The sequence below is a fragment of the Anser brachyrhynchus genome (genome assembly GCF_964034855.1).
Source record: "Anser brachyrhynchus genome assembly, chromosome: 2".
In the NCBI taxonomy this organism is placed as follows: Eukaryota; Metazoa; Chordata; class Aves; order Anseriformes; family Anatidae; genus Anser; species Anser brachyrhynchus.
The window spans coordinates 89,353,040-89,371,392 of NC_137695.1; the positions used below are offsets into that span (position 1 = coordinate 89,353,040).

The 18,353-nt window shown below is 37.9% G+C and overlaps 1 long non-coding RNA gene across 1 annotated transcript; it reads left to right on the forward strand.

The window, feature by feature from the left end:
• Positions 1-2,857: 2,857 nt before the first annotated feature.
• Positions 2,858-15,415, forward strand: LOC308191299. The gene is made up of 3 exons (XR_013947878.1): positions 2,858-3,015; positions 3,251-3,496; positions 11,995-15,415. It is a non-coding gene; the product is annotated as an uncharacterized lncRNA (long non-coding RNA).
• Positions 15,416-18,353: the final 2,938 nt, after the last annotated feature.

Here is an 18,353-nt window from a genome sequence, read left to right on the forward strand (position 1 = left end):
TTATTATTATATTTTCTGTAGTAAATCATTAGGACCCCAGAAAATACACCTTGAAAATACGTGTTAAGAACATTTAGGTAAGCCAGAGGAAGTTCAAGTGGGCAGGATCTAATTAAACTTGTCAGTTTAAAGAACAAGACAAAGTAACCTCTGAAAGATTAGTAATTGTCTTTAATATTTGGTGAAAGACTGGGCTGGTCTTCACAGTGCTGGAGAAAATAAAATTAGTGATTCCCTTTAAAATATATTTTAAAAAAATAGACAAAAGAAAACAAATGCTAATCAGTCTAACTTTAAAATGCATCATGGGAGAAGAAATTATTAATCAATGAATCTATGAGCATCTAGAAAATAAAAGGACGATGAGAAGCAGACAAAGTGGCTTTTACACGACCAAATTGGACCAAACCAATCTCTTTGTCTCACCTAGCTAACAAAAGGGAAAAAATGGATGCCACATATCTTGACTATAATATGGCTTTTGATGTTCAAGATCTTCCTGTAAGAAGTATGGACAGATGAAACCATCATGATGTAAATGCACAAATGGTTAGTAGTAGGATGATGTCCAGTTTTGCAAAAAACACAAAAAGATCACTGGGAAGAAAATGCAAAGACAGTGTGAAAAGTATCAGCATTATATTTGCAATAGTCATTCAGACTCAAGCATCCCCTTATTTTACCCACAGGTATATAGAAAGCTTTAAATATTTAAGATTTTTTTTTTTTTTACTCCCAAATTAAGAAGACTGAATACGTGTGTGGATGGATAAAGGGGCGGGACGCCATACAGCAGTTTTTCAGTTAGTCAAAGGCTGGTACAGAGAGGGCAGAGAGCTGACCAGCATGGAGGAAGGGTAGAAGGCTGCAGGGACTATTGCTTTCCTGCTCAAGCTGCTCTCTGTTTACAGCTAATTTGGATGTATTGACAGTGACTGCTTAGTCTGTGTTCTCCTGCCTAAAGATTTCAGTGACGTCTGCCCTTAGACGTAAACGTACAGCACAGAGGGAGAAAAATGTGTAGTGCCTTGGAAATTACAAATGAAAGCAGCATGTTTTAAAAATTAACAGGGTGTATCTATTTAAAAAGCACCAGCTTCACAGCTGTAACCATTACCTTTTTATAGCATATTTTATAAACAAGGTCTTAAAATACTCATGGGTTTCTCTTTGGTAAAAATGCAAAACAAAACTGAGATTTGAATGAGCTCACTTGAAGTCAATAATATGCTGGTTTACCCCAGATGAACGTCTGTACCAGAATTGCATATATAGAAATATAACACTATTCAGAAAAATAAAACATAATGCAATTGAGCTATTCTGAGCATGAAATTCATGTCTCTAAATAGATTTTAGTATTGTCTGGTGAACTGCAGTGGTTTGAAATATCTCCATTGTAATGTATTTTACCTGCTACACAATCCTCACTTGACTTTCTTTCATGAAAAAAATGCCCAGAACTAATCTATAGAAATAAAGAATTAAGTGTTCATTTTATTTTTTTTTTCCACACTGCTAGTGTTTTAGTCAGATCAAGGACATTGCCTTGATTTATACCAGCAGAGAAAATTGTCACAGAAATTAAAGATACATTTAGATAAAAACTAAAAATTAAAGTGTAATAGCAAAAATTTTTCTTCAAGAGAGGTTTGAAAAAAGAGACAGTGAAGCACAGGAGTACAGGTTATGAGTTTATCAAATTTCTTACAACATCAACAAAGTTATGTCTGAATATAGTTCTTATACAGCAAGACTTTACCTCCATACATTAAAAAGCAGTATTCACTTTCCTGAAGGGATCAAATGCACATTGGATACTTTAAGTACACATAAGAAAATTTGGAGGTGGCTTGTGAAAGAGGAAAAAAAAGCCAGGTGCTGAATCTTGCAATGAGCAATGAAACTATACCCATCTTTGCCTTTGGAAGAGGCTCACAGTCTTGATTTGTGTTCCTGTGAGAGGCTTGCAGATATTCTTATCAGCCAAAAACTGAGAAGTGTGAAATTCATGGACACCTCAGTGGAAGGTGCACATGAAATTTAAAGGCTAACAATTCATTTCTGGTTTTGTTACCTAAGTGGGATGGAAATCCAGATTTCAAATTAAATTTAATCAGGCAGGATGGGATAGGGATAGAGACAGTACTACTGGCCCTCAGGGGAAGAAGAACAATGACAATATGCAGATCTGTAAGACTAAGGCATTTCTGCATAAAAGAAAATTCTTGGAGGGAGCTAGTGGTCAAGGTCAGCACTATTATAGAGAAAAATGGGAGGATAAGTTACTTTCTTAATTGGGTAGATGAAGAAGAAACTTTTGATGATTTGAACATTTGTAGGACAGATTGTAAAGATGGAAGACGCATGTGGAAGCTATGCTTAGATACTAACATGTAAATATATAAACATTGGCTTAAATTTGGCATTTTGTGTATATTTGAGCAAGTCTTATTGACAGTCTTAGTCTTTACTTTCAGTTTAAAACAAATTGCTTTCTTTTCAGCATTAAAAATGTGCTATCGAAAGAGTTTCATTTATATAACTGCATGCATACTTAGTTGTCCTTTGCCCATACAAGAGACATACAATCCAACAAACAAACGAAAAACCTCCCACAACCCCCCAAACAATTAGTGTGACAGCAGGCATTACAAATTCCCGCTCTATTCTGCACTGGTGCGGCCTCACCTCGAGTACCGTGTGCAGTTCTGGGCACTGCAGTACAAAAAGGACATTAAACTGGTGGAGAGTGTCCAGGGGAGGGCAACTGTCCTGGTTCCAGTTAGGACAGAGTTAATTTTTCCTCATAGTAACTGGTAGGGTGCTATGCTTTGGATTAGGATGAGAAGAGCGCTGATAACATGCTGATGTTTTAATTGTTGCAGAGCAGTGCTTACACCAGGCCAAGGACTTTTCGGCTTCTCGCTCTGTCCTGCCAGCGAGCAGGCTGGGGGTGCAGCAGGAGCTGGGAGGGGACAGACCCAGGACAGCTGACCCAAACTGGCCAAAGGGGTATTCCATACCATCTGACGTCATGCTAAACAATATATAGGGGTGGCTGGCCGGGGTGGGGGGCCGGCTGCTCGGGGATAGGCTGGGCATCGGTCAGCGGGTGGTGAGCAATTGCATTGTGCATCACTTGTTTCTTACACATTATTATTATTAATACTATTATCATTATCACTATTATTATTATTGTTATTATTATTTTCCTGTCTTAATAAACTGTCTTTATCTCAACTCACAGGCTTCACTTTCCCGTTTCTCTCCCCCATCCCAGAGAGGGAGGGGGGAGGGTGAGCGAACGGCTGTGTGGTGTTTAGCTGCCAGCCGGGTTAAACCACAACAGCACCGAAGATGGTGAAGGGCCTAGAGGGGAAGACATATGAGGAGCGGCTGAGGTCACTGGGCCTGTTCAGCCTGGAGAAGAGGAGGCTGAGGGGGGACCTCATTGCAGTCTACAACTTCCTCGCAAGGGGGAGTGGAGAGGCACGTGACCTATTCTCCATTATCACTGGTGATAGGACCCGTGGGAATGGTGTTAAGCTGAGGCAGGGGAAGTTTAGGCTAGACATCAGGAAGATGTTCTTCACCGAGAGGGTGGTCGCACACTGGAACAGGCTCCCCAGTGAAGTAGTCACTGCACCAAGCCTGTCTGAATTTAAGAAGCGATTGGACTGTGCACTTAGTCACATGGTCTAAACTTTTGGGTAGACCTGTGTGGTGCCAGAAGTTGGACTTGATGATCCTTATGGGTCCCTTCCAACTCGGTATATTCTATGCTTCTATGATAAATTGATTGTGTATTTCCTTGATTTTGGGTGTCCTTTAAATATATATTCACCAGTGTGATAATGTCAGTTTTTCATATTTAAGCAGCAACAAATTCTTACTAAAACTGAAAATTTACAAAAGAATCTTTAAAACTCTGAAACAGATGACAAAGAGGAGAAAATGTATTTAATGTACATGATTTTTAACCCAATCCCAAGACAGAAGAAGGCATGGCTTTTTAATATTTGAGTCTCGTAAATCTATCAAGTGCTCAGTATTTATGACTGGCCCATAGCAAGGTAGACATGAAAGACTAGAGGCTGAAAACTGAAGGATATGAAGTATTATAAATCAGTGGATTTGGAACTAAGTAGAAATCATGCAACATGAGGGAAGAGATAAAAAATAGTATCAATTAGTAGGAAAGAGTCTCTGACAAGAAGGTACCAGCCAATATCTGTCTAATTCTGAAGGCAGATGATGGTACTGTCAAAACCCATCTATCATGAAAGCAAGGAATGCAAACAGACATTTACTAACATTGTAAGTCTGCAAGGCAGCACAGCCACTGATGGTAGAAGCTTTGGAGATCTGGGCCAACAGACAATGTATCAGCTATTGAACTGATAAAAACTGTGGACAAAGTCAGGAGAAAATCCAGATATTGTGTGTTTCCAGTAACGAAAGTCAGGTTGAGAAATTCTCCAGCATTGTAAAATATGCAAAAGCTGCACTATTGCAATCACTTTTTGTTCTATCAAGCACATTTAAATAAACTGTCAAAAAATAGAATATTTAATCTTCATATGATTTATTTAAAATATAAAATTAAGCTCTTTTTTCTGTTTTTTTTTTTTTTCTTTCCCAGTCCTGGATTTTTATTTTTTTTTTTCAAAATCCACAGATACAAAACAAAATACATACTGTGGTGATATTTTCCTTTCCCAACTATTTCAAGGAAGAAAAGTCTGTTTTCTAATGAATTCAAAGTGGTTCTTCCACCACTTACCGGATTTCAGCTTTTTTGAGCATCTTATTGACAAATATTACTTAAATTTAGGAAAGGAGAATGGTAATTGAATACTGACTAAGAAGTCTATTATTTTTTAGGTCTGTCTTATTATCCACCTACTTTTTCAGTCCCTGTTACTATACAGCCTGAGCATCTGCAGTGTATTCATCCTCACAACAGAATGGAAGGGTAATTTATTACATTAAATTCATACAGCATGCTGAACTTTATTAATGCCCTACTCACCAGACTAACCTATCTACTTCAGTCACTTCTGACTCCTTGGTTTCTAACCAGGGTAGCACGCACCTGTGGGGAAAAAAGAAAAAGAAAAATAAGAGAGAGAGAGAAAAAAAAAAAAGGAAAAATAATGGATTTATCATGTCTCACACTCAGCAGGAATACCAGGAAGTTGTAAATGTAGATAAAGCCTTTTAGCTTAAGCACAGTCTGTTAATTAGAAGTATTCTATCTCTCAAATATAGCTCTCTCAATTTAATGTGGTAACATTTTGGCCTGGTGGCAGATATCCAGATTCATAGTTACAGCACAAAATGAATCATTAGTTTTTGAGCCCAACAATACCCTTTATTTTACCTAAAGCATGGCAGAGGTAGACTGGAAGTAAAATGATGAGGAATTAATTGAATCACAGGAGGTAGACATACTAAAAACAAGAAAGCTGACTCAATAATGAGTCAGGCTGAATGAGGGAAACCTCAATACCAAATAGTTTGGTATTGCCCAAGGAAGCTGTGCAAAAAAAAAAAGAGGCAGAAAAAAAAAATCTATTTTGAAGAGATACCTTGAACGACACATTTTTTCCCTAAACTCTGTATGGGGCATTGCTTGTTGTAGTCCTAGCTGGCATCATTTGTTTTCTGTTTACTTAGAATCTTGTACTATTACTCATTAAAGCCAATTGAATTAAACTGCACATAAACTCCCAGAAGAAAATCACTTTCTGTCTGTAAAAAATGCTGCCAAATATAACAGAATTCACAAAGAAACACATTGCAAATATTCAATTCTTGCCTGATTTTCTGTTGTATGTGTAAAAATTTGGTGCATTTGTAGAAAACAACATTTCTAAAAAGATGGGGGATAACACAAAAGCAATAATTAAGTGAAAGTTTGTCCAAATGAATATTAACAGACTTTTTTTTTCTTTGATCTCATTTTGATTAATTTTTAAACAATAGTAAGATTATGAATATGACAGTCCTGTTGATAGTTGAAAATATGTTTTTCTTCTTAACTGTACTTTAAATTTTCCTATGAGTTACCTCAGGAGTTTGATAATATGATGTGCAATCTGTCACTGTTCAGCATTTGGACCAGATCAGTAGTATCTGAAAGTCAGACCTTTGAAGTTCTAAATCACTGGACTGAGTACTCTCCTTGATAAAAGATAACAGCATCGCCGCTACCAATATGCTTATTGTTCTGAAACTGTGTCAAAGAGGGAATGAGTTTGAGGTACACTACAGAAGTTCCTAACTACTATCTTCCATCTGGAAGGATCTGGAAGGATATCTGAAGGTCATGCAAAAACCTTGTGAGATAATTCTATGATTAGCACACATACCAAGTCTGCTGTAAGGATCTGATTCTCAGATTGCCAATGTACTATTTCTCCTGAAAGCTGAACTCCATCCTATTAAAATATGTTTCTAATGGATATAAGTTGCTAATCTTCAAAATAAATACAAAGTCCAGAGAAAACAGTCCAGTGTATTTGTTTCTGAGGGAATTTAATTGAAATGAATCCAAATAAATTATTCCTTGGTACATGTGAAACATATGGAGAAGCTTTGGAAACACAGGATAATAAAGCATTAAAAGCTTTAGGCACCAGGATATGTGATATTTTCAACACACACACTGTTATGAAGTATCCAATGTTCTTTTTACAAATTTGGTACTGATGCTCACAGACTGGAGAAGAGGAGATGAGAGACGAGGTATGTTTTATTCCACAATGGAAGCTGTTGTCAGATGCAAACTTGCCAAGGAATTAATCAAGAGCACTGGTAGCACAATAAACACATAAATGAGATTATAAAATACAAGAAAAAATCCAGTGAAGCTGGACATATTCTTAGCTATCAGTTTAGCTTTATCCTGAGCTGAATTCAGAAACAGTAAGACTCCCATTTCCAAATTACAACATTTGATCATATTTTAAAACCATGCTTCTACCACCTGTTCCACTCTGACGAGCACCTGTATGATTTCCATTTTACCAAGGGAGCTATCAGTATTGCAAAGCACATCACAGTGTGAGCAGTGGTGGCATTAATGAATATCAATAGCAAGTGGACTGATAATCCAGGACTAGCATGCCTACTGCATATGGTAATCAGGATTCAGTTCTTTGCTCTGCCACCACCTTCTACAGCACTAACATTGTTACATAAGTTAAATCTATTTGGAGAATGTAGATGGATGTGTGTTCAGTCTAACAAAGTTTAAACTGAGCACTCTGGAATCTCTTGAGCAACATTAGTTAAGTGCTGCTAAACTAATACCCATTGCCTCTCAGGAAGAGAGATTGACTCATGTACCATGCCACATTAGAGCAGCCTTTTGGCACCTGTTCCAGGACTGGCTTATATCCTACCATATGATAGCACAGTGAGCTCACGTCATTAGATTCCCAGTAATCTCATACTATTCCAATTTGTTGAGTTAGCATATTTAGAGAAGTAATTTCTCTTCACTTGAGACATGGTAACTCACCATAACTCACCATCTGCATGTTTCTACTCTTCAGCAAAGTCAAGTAGTAGGAATTAGGTGAAATTTCCCCTAACTTGTACTGTATTTTCTATCATTGTGATAGCTAGTAAACCACTCTGAGCGGCTGGATTGCACAGGAAATTTCTGGGAGTCACACAAAAGCCTTCTTTGGTATTTGCAAGTGACATAGAAACTACAAAACTGTGCTTATGTTATTAATTCCCTGATATCTAACTTTAACCTGTTAAAATTGTATATTTATCTTAATTCTCCATAATCTTCAACCGGACCAAAGCAATATGAATTTTCAAGCCAGATGTTAACATCACTTATGTGTCATATAATAAAAATCATTCTCTCTCAGACTTTCTTTTATCTTTTTTTCTCCAAGTAACAGTTTTTTCACTTAATGGAATATCCGGTCATTTTTTTCCCTTTGGTAACATCTTTCTTTAATAAAGAGTTTTATTTTTTATTTATTTATTTTTTTTTAAGATCTCTCTGTCTCTATCTGGTAAACATACTTACACTTCAAAGATCAAATCCTAGCAAAGATAGAATTATTCTGATATATAAGGCAAAACAACATCCTATATTCCTATATAGGACCTACACAGATGCCAGAAACTCATGGATTAGAGAAACATATAAACCCTTTTATGTGTCAGACTATTCCCTTTTCCACCTATTTTCCCATTATAAAAAGGAAACAATAGGAACAATATGATGTACTCTGACAGAGACTACCAGATATGCTACCATGGAGTCAAGCATGTATTAACACTAGAAATGTATGAATTATTTATGTGAATAATCACCATTATGAATTCAATTCTGTCTTTATGCATTTTCTACTTATTCATATTCATATTAATTCAGTCGTTAATGTGAAGATTTTTAAGCACCTGGGATGCTTGTGAATTGTTAATGTTGACCATACATTACATGTGGTATGGCACAGTTCATCTAAGTCAGATGATACATTTATCTCCCTTGACTGGATGCCTGAACTATGTAAGTACAAAAATAATGATTAGCTACAAACGGTAAAGGAGCACTCTTGCTTTGTACTCCATAATTCTTATTGAGTGAAAACCTTATATACATGTTTGTATCTATTGAGGTTGATTGGTAAACAGCACATTATTTGTTAACATAAACACATTCAGGCCCTGGCCCTGGCCCTGGCCCTTCCCCTTCCCCTTCCCCTTCCCCTTCCCTTCATGTTGTAGTCAAAAAGAATAGGTTAAATAAAAATTCAGCATGAAGATACTCAATTGTAAGGAAGAGAAATATACAAAAATAAGAAAGTTAGTAAAAACAAAGCAAAGCAGAGAAACTGAAGGAAGAAATACAAAACAGAAGAAACTGGAATTAAAAAATACTGTTAGAAGACTGGATTAAAAGGAAAAAAAAAATACCCAGATAAAAGCCCTGCATTGCTCAATAAAAAAGTTAAAGAGGCTATCATACAGAAGATGCTGGCATTTAAAAATTGGAAAGCTTTCTCAAATGAGAAGAACAGGAAAATCCATAATACATAGCAGGTCAAATACAAGCAGGAAATTAAAGAAGCTAAAAAAGAATTTGAAGAGCATAATCTTGCAAAGGATGCTCAAACTGATAATGAAAAGTTATTAAAATACATCAAAATCAGCCAGCTAGGGAATTGGTAGAACTGTTTGATGACATGAGGTGTAAAAGGGGAGCTCATGAATGATAAGGCCATAGTGGAGAAGTTCAATGAAATACTGCCTTCATTTTTACTGCATGCATAAGGTGCTGAGGAAATTCCCATACTTTGTGAATTCTTTGTAGCAAATACATCAAATGACCTAGAATAACCTGAAGTAAATACTCAGGAAGTATGACACCAAATAAATCTTGGGCACCAAGACCAGATGGGATTGACCTATGAGTTTTGAAGGAACCCAGAAGTGAAATTGCAGCACTGCTCACTGATGTCTGAAACTTACAAACACCCACTAGGCCAAATGACTAGCATATCTAAAGAGAAGGCTCTAAAGGGGATCATGCAAACTACAGATCATTGAGCCTGACCTCTATTCTTCTATGGCAAGATGGTAGAGGCCATATTAAAATCATTAAACATGTGGATAAATTACAATTTTTCAGCAAAGATTCAGCAGGCTCAGTAAAAGGAAATCCAGCTGGATGTTCACAAAGATGTCACCTGGCACATGAATAAAAGGGATTAAGTAAACCTTAATTTTGGTGGATTTTTCAAAATATATTTAACAAATTTCCACATCAAAGATTTTTTTTTTTTTTTTTTTTTTTTTTTTTACTAAAAGATTGCAAAGGTAGGCCATCATTTTTCAGGATGGAGGATGCTTAGCGATGCTTAGGAGCTGTAACGTGGTGCACTTGATATATGCATATAGAGAAGGACCCAGGAGACAGCCTGTGAACACTCCTGTGCCATGAAGCAGTTTCCAGCAGAAGTCCCTGTGAATTACAGGAATCAACTCAGAGTAAAGCTGGCTAGGGGTGAGTGAGAGAGAGGATTTACCTTCCTGCAAGGCTTGCTTGAAATAGAAGAGGGCTGAAGATCCAAGCCATACTTTAATTCTTGGGCCAAACAAGGGAATGTGGTGACAGGCCACGCCATGTGTTTGTTCGCCACAAATAACATTATCTACTGGCACTATTAGAGGACTACAGGATGGGTCATTGGTCCCACTCAGTAAGTCATTCCTTATGTTTTTATATACACAAGAAAACAAACCATAAGACAGAGTTCATCCCTTTAAAGAGCTTAAAGTTTTAGCACCCAACTATTTCCGGAGAACACAGAAAGACTATACTCAAAAGCAGTTGTTTGCAGTGATGGATGTTGAAATACCACTATTGTACTTCTCTTTTGAGATTTCTGGAGCTTGTGTGAACTGTTGGTTTTAATGCCTAACTCCGGATACTGTATCCCAGTAGCTTTGTCAGTTATTTGTGTGCCTTAGTCCTTCAGAGAGATTTTTATTTATTTATTTATTTTTTTTTTAGCATATTTTTGAATACAGGACAAATCAGCCTGAGCTATTCATACTTAGAATAAAGGATAAGCAGCCATGATTTGTAGAGCCACTCTTCCAATTAGACATTCTCTTTCTGTTCTAAACCATGAGAAGGCTTGGCTGTGAAACACTCCCTTTGCCCAGTACACAGCCTGAGCAAATAGGGTCCCTGCAGTGGGCCCTAAGCAGGCCTTACACAGAACTCTGACCAGCTATATTTTGATCCTTTGTGTTGGAAAACAGTGAGTAGAAGGGAAGGGAAGCATAGGGGAAAAATAACAGAGCTTGTGAGCTCTGCTGCCAAACCCACATTTCCTTCCACAGTAGGAAGCCCAAGAGTCCTGAAAGAAAAAGATTCTGTGGCAGGTAGGTTCTGTGCCCCCAGCTCTGCAGAAACTGGTATTAGACACATTGGTGTCTTGATTTGCACTATAGGGCTTGGCCTTGAGAGCCCAGCATTTGCAGGCTAAATTATTAACCCTTCATTGAAAATGGATCTCTTTGAGAGGATATATGGTCTTCCTGCACTGGCCTTCTGAGTTAACCTTTCCCCCTTTGCCTTTCCCCTGAATTCTTCATTTACCTTGGAGCAGCTGCAACAACTGAGACTGAAGAAATGCTCTTTTGACATGTTTCTAGCAAAGATAGCTTTATTTCTACCACCACTTTTCCCATTTTACTGTGAAGAGTGTTTAGGTTTTCCTGTGGGTGGCAGTCTAGGTGCCTAAATATTTTTTCTTCAGTTTCTCTGTTTTCTGCAGTAAATTGTAGAGCATTGGCTGCTGAAGATTGCACAAAATACTGAGCAGGGCAAATCGGGTCCCTTAGTGCTTTAACTCTCTTTATATGCCAAATTTAAAGTCTCTCAGCTACAGAATTTCCTGATCAAGTTGGTGTCTGCATATCCCCTGCAGCTGTAGAGCTTAACACAAAGCCTCCGTAATGAATGGGGGCAGAAATAAATAAATAAAGTGTGAGTAGACCTTGGTAAAGAGAGTTGATTCAAGGCCACAGGATGCCATTTTTGTTTACTTCTGTCTTTCCCCCTAAGCTGGCATGGGATCAGGAGCACAGCTTCTTACATACAAATGATTTCTGAACATGCAGTTCTGCCTTAGCTTCGATATTAACTGAAATCAGAGTTGGCATTGTTAATTTGACTGAACAGCTGGACAAAATAAGGTTAGATTTTTTTCCATGTTTCAAAAATCACTAGGGGAGCTTATTATAAGAACCACTGTAGCAGAAAGAAAACTGAAGTAATAAACAAAGTGGCTATTATGAGAGAGGAATCTATAGATCAACGTTTTGTGCAGAGCCTAAAACAGTGATCTGTAGTACTTCTTTCACATATACATTTTAGATAGAACATATTATCTTACAGATTTTTTTTTTAATTGTATTCTGATTTCATTTCTTTTTCCCCCATAGGATACCAGTGGGCTTAGACATTCCAGTGGACTCCCATTGGTGGCTGGTAGTCAGCATTTCTGAGAGCAGCCTCTGAGGAAAACTGAGTTTTGGAGGGAACTCAATTCAGAAAGGAAGCAAGGGATCCTCCCACCCTGGCACACATTGAACTTTCACCTGTATAATGTGCATAATACCACAGAAGATGACTGCAAGAGTGAAAGAGAGAAGTGCAACTCAGCTTACAGCTCTTCTCTGCTGTGGGTGTCTATGGACTCATTTAAATTACCAGCCTTTTTTCTGATGTTTTACGCTACTTAGGATGGGAATGATTTTCTTTCAAAATAGTAACTTCTTTCTTAACTTCTTTCTGAATTCAAAGGACAGGCTCACTGAACTGCCCATATTATGAGCTAGACTTATCCTGCCCTACTGGATGAAGTTTCCTGCTTTTTCTCAGATAAGGCATATAATTACTTAGTAAAATTAAATTAGGATTTGTTTAATTTAATTTTTGATTATAGGCTTTTCATAACTACATAAAGTGAACATCTTATATATGATAAAGACTGTATCCTCACAATACCCTGATGAAATGAATTTTTACCCATATTATGGATACAGAGGAGACATAAGGTGTTTGTCTACAAGTGATATTCTAAGAATCATAAGCTGGACTTTCTTATAGCAAACTGACCAAACCCAGGCTTATTACATTAAGGTGGCAACAAGTCCAACTTCGCAACCCTTTTTGAGAGAATCAGTGCATTACATTTAGCTCAGTACTGCACTAATGCAGTTATATGACTTTTAGTCAGCTCAAAATGCTCAGAGGTAAAATTGCACCTCTATTTTAGGTAGAATCATAGGATTAGAGCATAATTCAGGTTGGAAGGGACCTTGGAAGGTCTCTAGTCCAATTATGTACTGAAAGTGGTGGTGTGAGCAGAGAGATCAAAGTAGGTTTCTCATGGCTTTATCTTGCTGAGTCTTGAAAATCTCAAAGGATGGACTCTGACAACCTCTCTTGGCAACCCGTTCTTGTGCCTGACAGTCCTTATGGTGAATAACACCTTCTTCATATAAAGCCCCCATTTTCCCACTTTGTCTCCAGTGTCTTGTCCCCCTGCCATTCACTTCTGTGAAGAACCTGGCTCTGGCTTCTGGACCACTTCCTTACAGGTTTCATCTTACATTTGAGCTTGATATTCATTTATAAAATGAGTACTACATATTGCAAATGACTCAAAAGAACTAGTACTAATTGAAATATTACTGATGCACTTATAAAATTCTCTTGGTTAAAGGCATGCATCTAGGGTCTCAAAACCAGAAATGGAAACAGTATGTCTTGATTCCCAGTTGTGTGCCTTAGCTATTTAACAATTTTGCTACACAGGCAATAAATTGTATTTCAGTGTTATATATGGTCCACTGTTGCTTATCATAGACTGTCCCAAGAGGGAGCATCCATTAAGAGAGCGTTGCGTTTTCCTTCTGTACAATTTTATTTCTCCTTTTTTTTTCCTCCATTTTTATTCCATTTTAAAAGCTCTCTATTTCTGGTTCCTTCTTAAAGAGTTTTTCAGGAACAATTCATTCTATTCCCTCTCTTTTTATATTATTTGGTTGCTCTTGTTCTCTGCCTCAGGGTGCCATTTTGCCATTTTAAAATTTAACTCAGTATCCCTGCTCCTTCATTCTGACTTTTTTTTTTTTTTCCCCAACATTGCCTGGATCTCTGTTATAATATATAACCCACCTCTCAGGATTTTACTAATGATTGGTTATAAGCATGACTTGCAATTCATTTCTTTTGTTTTCTGCTTCAAGGTGAGAGACATTTTTTGTTTACTGTTTTCAGAAAATGAATCCTTCTCAGTGGAAAAATTCTAACAGGTCTAGTTGCAAGCACAGTCTTGAAACGAGCAATTACGGTTATATTATATAATGTCCCCATTTCTAATTAAACCTTCACTAACAGATTTACACAAACATTTTAGAAAGAATTACTATGACAGAAGAAAAGGAAATACATTTTTGTTTGTTCCTGTATAGGAATATGCTGTTTAGCCTAGAGAAGAGGAGGCTCAAGGAGGATCTTATTAATGTCTATAAATACCTGGAGGGAGGGTGTGAAGAAGATGTGCTCTTTTCAGTGGTGCCCAGTGACAGGACAAGGGGCAAAGGACACAAACTGAAGCACAGGAGGCTGGATCTGAACGTCCAGAAGCAGTTCTTTACTCTGTGGGTGATGGAGCACTGGCACAGGTTGCCCAGAGAGGTTGTGGAGTCTTCTTCCTTAGAGATGTTCAAAAGCTGACTTGACGTGGTCTACAGCAACCTGCTCTGGATGTCCCTGCTTGAGCAGCAGGGATGGACCAGATGACCTCTAGAGATCCCTACCAGCCTCAACCACTTTGAAAACAAGCAAACAAAAAAATCTACTGGAAAAAGGTTATCAATATCAGAAAAACAGTAATGCCTATATGTCAGATCTTTGTCTCTCTCTTTTTTTTTTTTAATATATATTTGCTCAAATTTTAGAAAATCTTGTCATTTCTTAGTATTTCTGACTGTCCAAAAATTGCTGATAACTCTATAAAAGATAAATGCAAACATACATAATGTTTCACTTGTGATCTTCTGGAATTTCTAAAAAGTTAAATTCCTTCTCTTCCTATTCTTCAGTGGAATTGCTAAATGTCATGTGTTTGGCCTTTAAGATATTTATATAGAAGACCTGCAATTTGCAGCAGTTGGAGTTGCACTTACGTGTAGATAACAGAAGGGGAACGGTATGAAACATTGTCCTCCCATGACACAAACTTTAACATAAGTCCTTTCCCTTGTGAATTACTGGAATACTTATTTTCTAAGACCAACACTTTTAAGGAGGTGCGGATAGGAATTGTCTGAGACTGGGTGATATAAATGAAGAGTTTTTACTAGTCATTGATTCCTAACACTTCTCTAACTTGCATTATAACTTATGGGCTTATTATATTGGCATATAACTTTGGTCATGTTTGACTGTATGAAGAATGCTCAGGCATATGGGATTTTCTGTATACTGTGGCTGTACTGTATATGTGGCTATACTGTAAACTGAATTTAGTACATTAGTCACAGCTGCTATTGCTTTCATTTCCAATCCCTTCATTTATCTCTAGAGGGCAGATAAGTATCTGTATAACTGCTGAAACATAATCCTTCAGATTAAGATTTAGCAAAAGGTATTTCTGTAATCTATATAAATTGTGAATTTTGGAACATAGTATTATTTTATTACACGTATCACTGTAATCAAAACAATCCATAAATAACTTTCATTTAAAATACTTTTCCTATTTAAAAAAGGTACTTACTTTTAGATTTTTAAAATCCTGTTCTACCATCTCTGCTTTTGGCTGGATTTGTTTCAATAAAAACAGTTAATCAAGAGTATCAGATTGTCAACAACACGAAATATTAAAGGATGTTAATTTCAGTTATGAATCTTTTCATGTAGATATAAAAGTTAAAATCTCTAAGAAAACATCTCAAACTAGTCATTCATAAAATCATTGGAAATATGGTATTTCCAAATGTGTTTAAGTTCTTGTACACATATTTTTAGTGAAAATATTTTCATGTGTATTAACAACATGCAATGTAACAGAATTTTAAACATTGGTGGTTTTATATTTGACAGCTAATTTTCTAAGATGTTATCAGTGAACAAAGGATCCCTGCCATCAGAACATGACTTGCAGTTTCTTATGTGAGTATCAACAACACAATATTAAAGCAGTAAACAATCTGTGACGGATTTCTTTATCATAATAATCCTAGGAAGACGTTAAAGATTGTCTCCTTGTTACTGCTAAGAAACTGAGATTAAACTAAAGGTACAATTCAGTGTCCTAAACATGGGCACTTATTAGGATTTGCAGTGTCCTAGGTTACCTGACATATCTGCTGGGCTGGAAAAGGAGGTGTAGGAGCTACAGAAGATCAGCATTATAGTAGCTGGAGCCCAGCTGGGATACCACAGGTCATCTCAACATCACATATACCTATTTCTGGATAACTGAACTGAATCAACTAAATATGACTCAATGCTGTACAATAAGTTAAATGAACCCAGATCACAATCCTGCCTCTTAGGTTGTCCCTTCCAAAAACTTAGAGCTTTATAGATAATTCTACAATTGTAAGAAGTCTTACTAAAGTCACTGTTTTTAGAATCATGAGCATGGTGTTTTAAACTGAAGTGGAAAATAAAGCTAATCATTATGGTGGAACAGTTTTTTTCACATTCAATTTTCTTCAGGATTTAGAAGTATAGGGGTTAACTCTATTGTTATTTGAAAAAATCTCAGCTGTCAAGTTTTCCATCGAAATACTTCTGGCATAAATGCATATTTGCACAAAGGTTTGGAACACTATCTTCTTCATCAAACATTATTCTTCCAAATACTCACAGAAAGCAAACAAAAGGGATTGTGAATACTTGCTGGAGCAGATTTGTTACATGTAGCTGAACAAGTATTAGTGCATATGGGATTTTTTTTGAGTAATCTTGCAGTTGTTGAGTCTTCTAGGGTAACTAGATGACTTGAATCATAGAATTATAGAATCATAGAATCATAGAATCATAGAATGTCTTGAATTGGAAGGGACCTTAAAGATAATCTAGTTCCAACTCCCCTGCCATAGGCAGGGATGCCACCCGCTAGATCAGGTTTGCCAGGTGTTGTGGTTTAACCAGGCCAGCAGCTAAACACCACACAGCCGTTCGCTCACCCTCCCCCCTCCCTCTCTGGGATGGGGGAGAGAAACGGGAAAGTGAAGCCTGTGAGTTGAGATAAAGACAGTTTATTAAGACAGGAAAATAATAATAACAATAATAATAATAATAATGGTAATAGTACTAATAATAATAATGTGTACAAAACAAGTGATGCACAATGCAATTGCTCACCACCCGATGACCAATGCCCAGCCTATCCTCGAGCAGCCGCCCCCCCCACCCCGGCTAACCACCCCTATATATTGTTTAGCATGCAGCAGCCCAGATGGGTTTGCCCCTGCACTCCCAGTTGTTCTGCTTCCATTGCTGTAACCACCCCCAAAGGGCATTTGCTACCATCCATGAATCAGTATAGAGATAGAGAACTGGCCACTTTTCTCGTTCAGCAATATCTAAAGCCAGCTGAATGGCTTTCACTTCTGCAAACTGACTTGATTCACCTTCTCCCTCAGCAGCTTCTGCAACTCATTGTGTAGGACTCAATACAGCAGCTTTCCATCTCTGATGCTTTCCCATAATACGACAGGACCCATCAGTGAACAGGGCATATTTCTTCTCATTTTCCGGTAGCTTGTTGTACAGCGGGGCTTCTTCAGCACAGACCACCTCCTCCTCTGATGATATCCTTCTGGCCAGTCCATAATCACTTCCAAGATTCCTGGGTGACTGGGGTTTCCTATTCGAGCCCGCTGAGTAATCAGTGCAACCCACTTGCTCCATGTAGCATCAGTTGCATGATGTGTAGAGGGGACCCTTCCTTTGAACATCCAGCCTAGTACTGGCAGTCGGGGTGCCAGGAGGAGCTGTGCTTCAGTACCGACCACTTCCGAAGCAGATTGAACTCCTTCATATGCTGCCAATATCTCCTTTTCAGTTGGAGTATAGCGGGCCTCAGATCCTCTGTATCCCCGACTCCAAAACCCCAGGGGTCGACCTCGAGTTTCCCCAGGTTCTTTCTGCCAGAGGCTCCAGGTGGGACCATTCTCCCCGGCTGCGGTGTAGAGCACATTCTTTACATCTGGTCCTGTTCGGACTGGCCCGAGGGCTACTGCATGAACTATTTCCTGCTTGATTTGTTCAAAGGCTTGTCGTTGCTCAGGGCCCCATTCAAAAGCATTCTTCTTACGAGTTACTTGGTAGAGCGGGTTTACAATCAAACTGTAATTTGGAATATGCATTCTCCAAAACCCCACGACACCTAGGAAAGTTTGTGTTTCTTTTTTGCTAGTTGGTGGAGACATAGCTGTTATTTTGTTGATCACATCCATTGGGATTTGACGACGTCCATCTTGCCATTTTATTCCTAAAAACTGGATCTCTCGTGCAGGTCCTTTAACTTTACTTTGTTTTATGGCAAAACCGGCCTTCAGAAGGATTTGGACTATTTTCTTCCCTTTCTCGAAAATTTCCTCTGCAGTGTCACCCCACACAATGATGTCATCGATGTACTGCAGATGTTCAGGAGCTTCCCCCTGCTCCAGCGCAGACTGGATCAGTCCATGGCAAATGGTAGGGCTGTGTTTCCACCCCTGGGGCAGCCGATTCCAAGTATATTGGACTCCCCTCCAAGTGAAAGCAAACTGTG